This window comes from Bos taurus, chromosome 2 (genome assembly GCF_002263795.3).
Source record: "Bos taurus isolate L1 Dominette 01449 registration number 42190680 breed Hereford chromosome 2, ARS-UCD2.0, whole genome shotgun sequence".
NCBI lineage: Eukaryota > Metazoa > Chordata > Mammalia > Artiodactyla > Bovidae > Bos > Bos taurus.
This window is the reverse complement of record NC_037329.1, coordinates 29,763,814-29,770,587: the sequence shown is the minus strand read 5'-3', so window position 1 is coordinate 29,770,587 and position 6,774 is coordinate 29,763,814. Positions and strand designations below refer to the sequence as shown.

Sequence of the window (6,774 nt, the reverse complement as noted above, 5' to 3'; positions counted from 1 at the left end):
CAATCCACTTAACTTTTCTATTATGGTTCCTTCCAGGAAAACTGATACTCTCCTTCGGTAGTCTCAGGAATATTTTCAACATAATCATTTAAGAAAAAAGAATTGCTTTGAGCATTAAAAATGCATACATAGTTCTGTCCTATTTATGAAATGGTTCTTGAAGTATATGATTCTTGGTTGAAGGTAGAAGATAGCCACACTGGTTTGAAGGGAGTTGTTATCTTCAGAAGTCTGTTTGTAAATCACTCTTCTGAAAGATAACTCTTTGGAGGATTTATCTAAACTTTCAAGAAACTGTTCAGAAACTTTTGCATAAGGAGCTAGACTGGTTGTCTTATAATCTCTGATTCTATGCTTGATATCAGATTCAGCTTACTTCTCTTTTTTCCTCTTCACTAGTGGAAATATCCAGTTCATGGCAGATGGAGCTTATGGTGGAAACTGTAAATTGATCTACTTTCTGTAAATCAATAAGCATACTGCAATATGTATTAGGATGAACACTTAAAAGGGCTCTTTAGTCAGTGACTGATTCCTTTGTTAACATTGATATCCCACTGTGGCAAACAGTACTGGAGCCTCTCTCACTCCAGCCAGAGTCCACATTTGTCATTTTCAATGTTATTCTGACATCTACGGCTACCTTCTTCAAATGCTCCCAATCCTCAAGTGAACTGTGATTTTGGAAGCTCTGTTGAAGTTCATCATGAATTGTTTCAGAAACAAGGGCTAAAATCTTATTCCAGCTTTCTTGTTTTCAAGAATATTTGATCAACCAAGCCGTATCAAGTCAATGTATTTTTAAAAGTTATGTTTATTGGCACCTCATTCCAGTACTCTTGCCTGGAAAATCCCATGGGCGGAGGAGCCTGGTAGGCTGCAGTCCATGGGGTCCCGAAGAGTCAGACATGATTGAGCGACTTCACTTTCACTTTTCACTTTCATGCATTGGAGAAGGAAATGGCAACCTACTCCAGCGTTCTTGCCTGGAGAATCCCAGCGACGGGGGCGGGGCGGGGTGGGGGTGGGGGCGGGGAGCCTGGTGGGCTGCCGTCTATGGGATCGCACAGAGTCGGACACAACTGAAGTAACTTAGTATAGCATAGATTTTCTGACAAAACAGTGCTTTCTTTAGTTAAGTGAACTTTGTAACCTTTGTGCTTATGCTAAGCTGCTTCAGTCCTGTCTAACTCTTTGCCACCTCATGGATTGCAGCCCATGAGGGTCCTCTGTCCATGAGAATCTCCAGGCAAGAATACTGCAGTGGGTTGCCATGCCTTCCTCTAGGGGATCTTCCCGAGCCAGGGATCGAACCCCGCTCTCCTGCATTGCAAGCCTATTCTTTACTGCTGACTCACCGGGGAAGCCCTGACCACCTTCAGCTGCAATAACTCAACTATCCCAAAAAGTATTTCAGAGGACAATTTTCTGATTAATCCCAGACCCAGCAATGGAAACCTCTCCTTCCAGAATACATCCAGAAACGATGCTTAAATCTTTCAGTGCTCTGTCTATGGTGCATATCGCCAACGTCGTGAGAGCCCAGCACTTAGAACACTTGTCTACATCGTCCTTTCCATCTCTCTGGTTGATGAAGGAGTGATAGCGAACGTAAATATCCTCTTCAATGAGAATGAAAATCCATGGTGTCAAAAGTAACTCAGTAATTCTTTATCACTCCGCCATATCTGAGCCAGCGATAGTACCTTGCATTTGGAAAGAGCCTCTGGTACTACAGCTTAAGCAGCTCCGGCAGCTGAGGCACGTTCAGTTCTTTCACAGAATGCAGAACTAGTCCCAGGCCAGGTCGCACCGAGAATTGGCAGGAACCGCACAAGGCCGCGGAGAAGGCAATGGCACCCCACTCCAGTACTCTTGTCTGGAAAATCCCATGGATGGAGGAGCCTGGTAGGCTCCAGTCCATGGGGTCGCTAAGAGTCGGACACAACTGAACGACTTCACTTTCACTTTTCACTTTCATGCACTGGAGAAGGAAATGGCAACACACTCTAGTATTCTTGTCTGGAGAATCCCAGGGACAGAGGAGCCTAGTGGGCTGCGGTCTGTGGGGTCGCACAGAGTCGGACACAACTGAAGCGACTTAGCAGCAGCAGCACAAGGCTGACTTCGCCCACTGCGCAGGTGCGTCGCGGCCTTGGAGACCATCTGAAGCAGTTACTGAGAATTACATTTCCCGCTTGGGAGATGGCCTGGCGACTGGAGGCTCTGCAGCATCTCTGCTCATCCGCTCCGACAGTGGGTCCGGCGCACAGTTGGAGGGAAGGAGGCCATGCCTGTTCCAGAAAGAAGTTATTCTGAGAGAAGGTGAGCCCTAGAGCATGTTGAATGAAGATCAGCCCTGTGAAGAGAAATGTAGGGCCAGGCGTGTAGGAAGGGGCAGGAGCTTCAAGGTCCTCCCAACTCTTCTTCCTCTTCCTGAATCTCTATTCGATTCACCATCCCGGAAGCTCCCAGAGTGATTTATCATACACTTGCTTTCTTGCTGTAATAACTTGTGTATGCCTAAGGATGAGGAGGTTGAAACAGAGGGGAAAGGATCAAGCTTATTTGCCCCTCAGCCGAGGTGGAACTTTTGTCAGGAGTCTGAGCTGCTCAGAGTATGAATTAACGTGAGATGGGGTTCAGAATTTACTTATTAGTCTCTAAAACCTTATGGCTGAAATGGCTTAGAAATTGATGAAAATAAGACATGGTTTCTCTCTGAGTAAACTTAAGTCGATTCTTTCAGACCTAGTAATCTAAATTTCAAAACAGTGAGGAAAAGAAACCAGCCAATTGGTACTTGACTCTAGTTCATTTCCTGTCTGAAACAATGTAAAAATTTAGCATTACTCCCATTTTGGGGAGAGGATCTGACTTAAGAATATTTTTCCCTATCCTGAGACCATAAATATATACTCCTATATTTTCTTGAAGAATAAGGTCTTCATTAACCTGGAATGCTTTTTTTTCCCCTTTGTCTATTAAAAAAAAAAAAAGAACTTACTGGGGGAGAAGGCATGAAAGGGCTTGTGTACCATGGAAGATAGAATATATTAAAGTATTCATATTTCAGGAAGATAGCGATGTTAAATTAAAAAAAAATGAAAGGAGTGGCAGCAAAGAGAAAAAAAGTTGAAGGATGAGTGAATGACATCTCCATGACTTATTTATTTTAAACTAGAGGTTTCTACCTTTTAATTCAGTTCATGCATTTTGTCCACCATCACCCCATCACCCTCGCTCAACCTCTGGCAACTACCAATCTTTTTCTCTGTATCAATAAGCTTGTTTTTGTTGTTGTTGTTTTGGTTTGGTTTTTATTTTTTTTTTCCCAATGTCATTCTTCACTTTTCTTGAAGAATAATGCATATTTGTAGGCGTTGCACAGAGTCAACGACTCTGTGAAGCGACTTAGCATGCATGCCTGCATTGGAGAAGGAAATGGCAACCCACTCCACTATTCTTGACTGGAGAATCCCAGCAACAGAGGAGCCTGGTGGGCTGCCGTCTGTAGGGTTGCACAGAGTCGGACACGACTGAAGCGATTTAGCAGCAACAGAGCAGCAGCAGTAGATGAATAGCTTTATTGTCCTGTCCTGTGGAATCTAAGAAGTCCAGTAGCCTTTTGTTATTTTATATGGTCTTTATCTTCAGTTCAAACTGGCTGTGTTTCTGCTTATATACTCTCATAATGTCTTTATCCTCGAGTAGGAAATGGAAATCCACTCCAGTTTTCTTGCCTGGAAAATTCCCATGGACAGAGGAGCCTGGCAGTCTACAATCCATACGGTTGCAAAAGAGTCGGAGACCACTGAAGTGACTTAGGAATGTCTCTATCAAGTGAAAGTCCAGCCATATCCTTGGTGTTGTCTTCTGAATACACTTGCTCAGTTTTTGAAATATGAACAGGCTGAGAATTTTCCAAATCTTGTAAAGTCTGGTTTTTCTTTGTATAACAGTTCTTTCTTCAATTTATCTCTCTTCTTCACTGTTATTATAAGGAGGCAGGTGGAAACAAGTCTTTCTAAGCAACACTTTGCTTAGAAATGTCCTCAGCTAAATATCCAATATTTATCCAGTCATCATTTTCAAATTATAATTTCCACAAAACACTAAAATACAAATGCAATTCATGCAAGTTCTTTGCCACTTTGTAACAAGTATTACCTTTCCTCTGATTTCTAATAACCTGTTACTCATTTCCATCTGAGACCTCAAAATGGCCTGCCTTTAATATCCATATTTCGGCCAGCATTCTACTTATTATTTATATATTTTTCTAAGAAGATGGAAAATTTCTGTCCATCTCTGTTTCGTTTTCCCCTGAGTTCCTCAGAATCACTCTGACTGTGATCTCAATTTTTCTAGCATGTAGCACAGAACCCATTACCCAGATCCAAAGCCACTTCCACAATTTTAGATATTTGTTGTAGTAATACCTCCCTTCTTGGTATCAAAATTTATATTAGCTCAGCCTCATTTCAGTTCAATCGCTCAGTCGTGTCCAGCTCTTTGCGACCCCATGAATTACAGCACGCCAGGCCTCCCTGTCCATTACCAACTCCTGGAGTTCACTCAGAATCACGTCTATCGAGTTGGTGATGCCATCCAGCCATCTCATCCTCTGTCGTCCCCTTCTCCTCCTGCCCCCAATCCCTCCCAGCATCAGAGTCTTTTGCAATGAGTCAACTCTTCGCATGAGGTGGCCAAAGTACTGGAGTTTCAGCTTTAGCATCATTCCTTCCAAAGAATACCCAGGAATGATCTAGGAATTTATTTCTCACAGTTTTGTAGGCTGGGAAGTCTGAGATTAAAGTGCTGGCCCATTTGGTTCCCCCTTGAGTCTGGCTTGTAGATGGCTGCCTTCTTTCTGGGGTCTCATATGCAGAGTGAGAGGAAGTGAGCTCTGTGGTATTGATCTCAGGTGGCCTCAGCCTTCAGTGGCTTGAAACAGGATTTTGGTTTCTGGCCAGAGATTGAAGTCAGGCTGCAGCAGTGAGAGTGCTGAATCCTAGCCACTAGACCAGTGGCCAGTGACAAAACCCCTGGCCCACTGACTTTGTAGAAATGAATTCCCACAAGGAGACAGAAAGTAGTGAAACAAGTAAAGAGTCTTTGGGGGAAAAAAAAGAGTGTGCGTGAATAGACACATGGTGGTTGTGCCCTTACAGTGATTTGAATCACTCATATCAGGCATTTCTCCTGGGTTTCCTTTGGCCAGTCATCTTGCTTTGCCTAGTTCTGAGTCTGTATTTGGCTTACGGATGCATCTCTTAGCCAAGAAGGATTCTAGCAAAGAGGCCTAAGAGTAGGGTCACATCACTTCATTTTTGACCTTCAAGGAGCCTTTCTGCACATGTATAGTCAGGAAGGTCTCCTTGACCTCAAGGATGAGAAGTAAGTGGTCTCTGTCTCTTATCTAGGTAGGGCTCAGCCTCTCCTTTTAGCCTCCTGCTATTATCTTCATCTTGGAGTATCTGTTCATAGGTGACACACTGCAGCTCCTCAGCCTGGAACTGTCTATCTCTTGCCTCAGTATATCCTCCTATGTGTGTGTGTGCGCGCACGCACGCGTGCAAGCATGAGCATGCACACTCAGTTGCTCAGTCATGTCTGACTCTTTGCAACCCCATGGCCTGTAGCCCACCGGGCTCCTCTGTCCATGGGATTTCCCAGGCAAGAATATTGCAGTGGGTTGTCATTCCTTCTCCAGAGGAAGCACCACATGGGAAGCCCATCTCTTTCTATAAGAACACTAATTCCATCTTGAAGCCCTTCACCTCATATATGATATGTAGGATATTTATGTATAAAAATGTATAAATATAATGTATAAATTTGTATTTAATATGTGCTATATTAAGTTTATTAAACAACTTTGAATAAATAATAGGTATATCACATCCATAATGAAATGATATACTAAATGTGTTAAATATTATGAAGTTTCTCTGAATTATTTTACAAATCCAGTGCAATCTCAAAATAATTATGCTGGATCTGTAGTATAATTGAACAGATTCATTAAAAAATTTATGTTGGAGAAAAAATAAACACTTAGAGATTGCTAGGTTCACTTTAAGAAGATAAGTGAGAATACTGATCGGATATTAAGGCATCTGCAAAGCTATAGTTATAAACCCAATATTATCTTTATACCCGAAGAGACAAATAGAAGCTCTTTTCTTTTGGAATTTGGTTTGCAGGCCTGTCTAGGATGGCATTTGCTTCCTCTCATCCCCTCTCTATACAGTTTCCTTTGCTTCTAGTTTTGTGTTTCTCATTTGGCCCTAAAGTCCTATTATATAGACAGATCTTATGTTATCGATCAGAATTAGCACTTTAACCTTCTGAGGATATTGGGAACATTCAGGTTAAGTAATGATCTAGCAAGTGATTGGGTACCTTTCTCAGTGGGAAGATTTTTCTATTTCTTCCCCATGTCCTTAGGTATGTCTCTTCATATGTCATTTCCTTGGGAAGAGTTACAGTTTTTTTTTTGACCCCCTTTGTAGGCCTCAACTCAAATAGTGAGTCTGTATTTAGTGTCTATGTCTGTGAGGCATTTTTAATTTCTGCTTCTCCCTATCTACTCTGCCTGCTGCTGAGGCAAAGCCCAGGAGATTTGAAGTTTCAACTCTACTTCCCGCTTTACACATCTGATTCCATTTTTGGTTCCATAGATGTTTATCTTATTTTTGAAGACTGCTATGCTTAAAAAACCTTTTTCCTTTCCCTATTTTCTCTGTAATTGAAATTTGTTTAATATGC

At 42.2% G+C, this 6,774-nt stretch overlaps 1 pseudogene; it reads right to left on the bottom strand.

The window, feature by feature from the left end:
* Window positions 1–223: 223 nt before the first annotated feature.
* On the bottom strand, window positions 224–785 carry LOC100141080 (DNA primase small subunit-like; annotated as a pseudogene).
* Window positions 786–6,774: the final 5,989 nt, after the last annotated feature.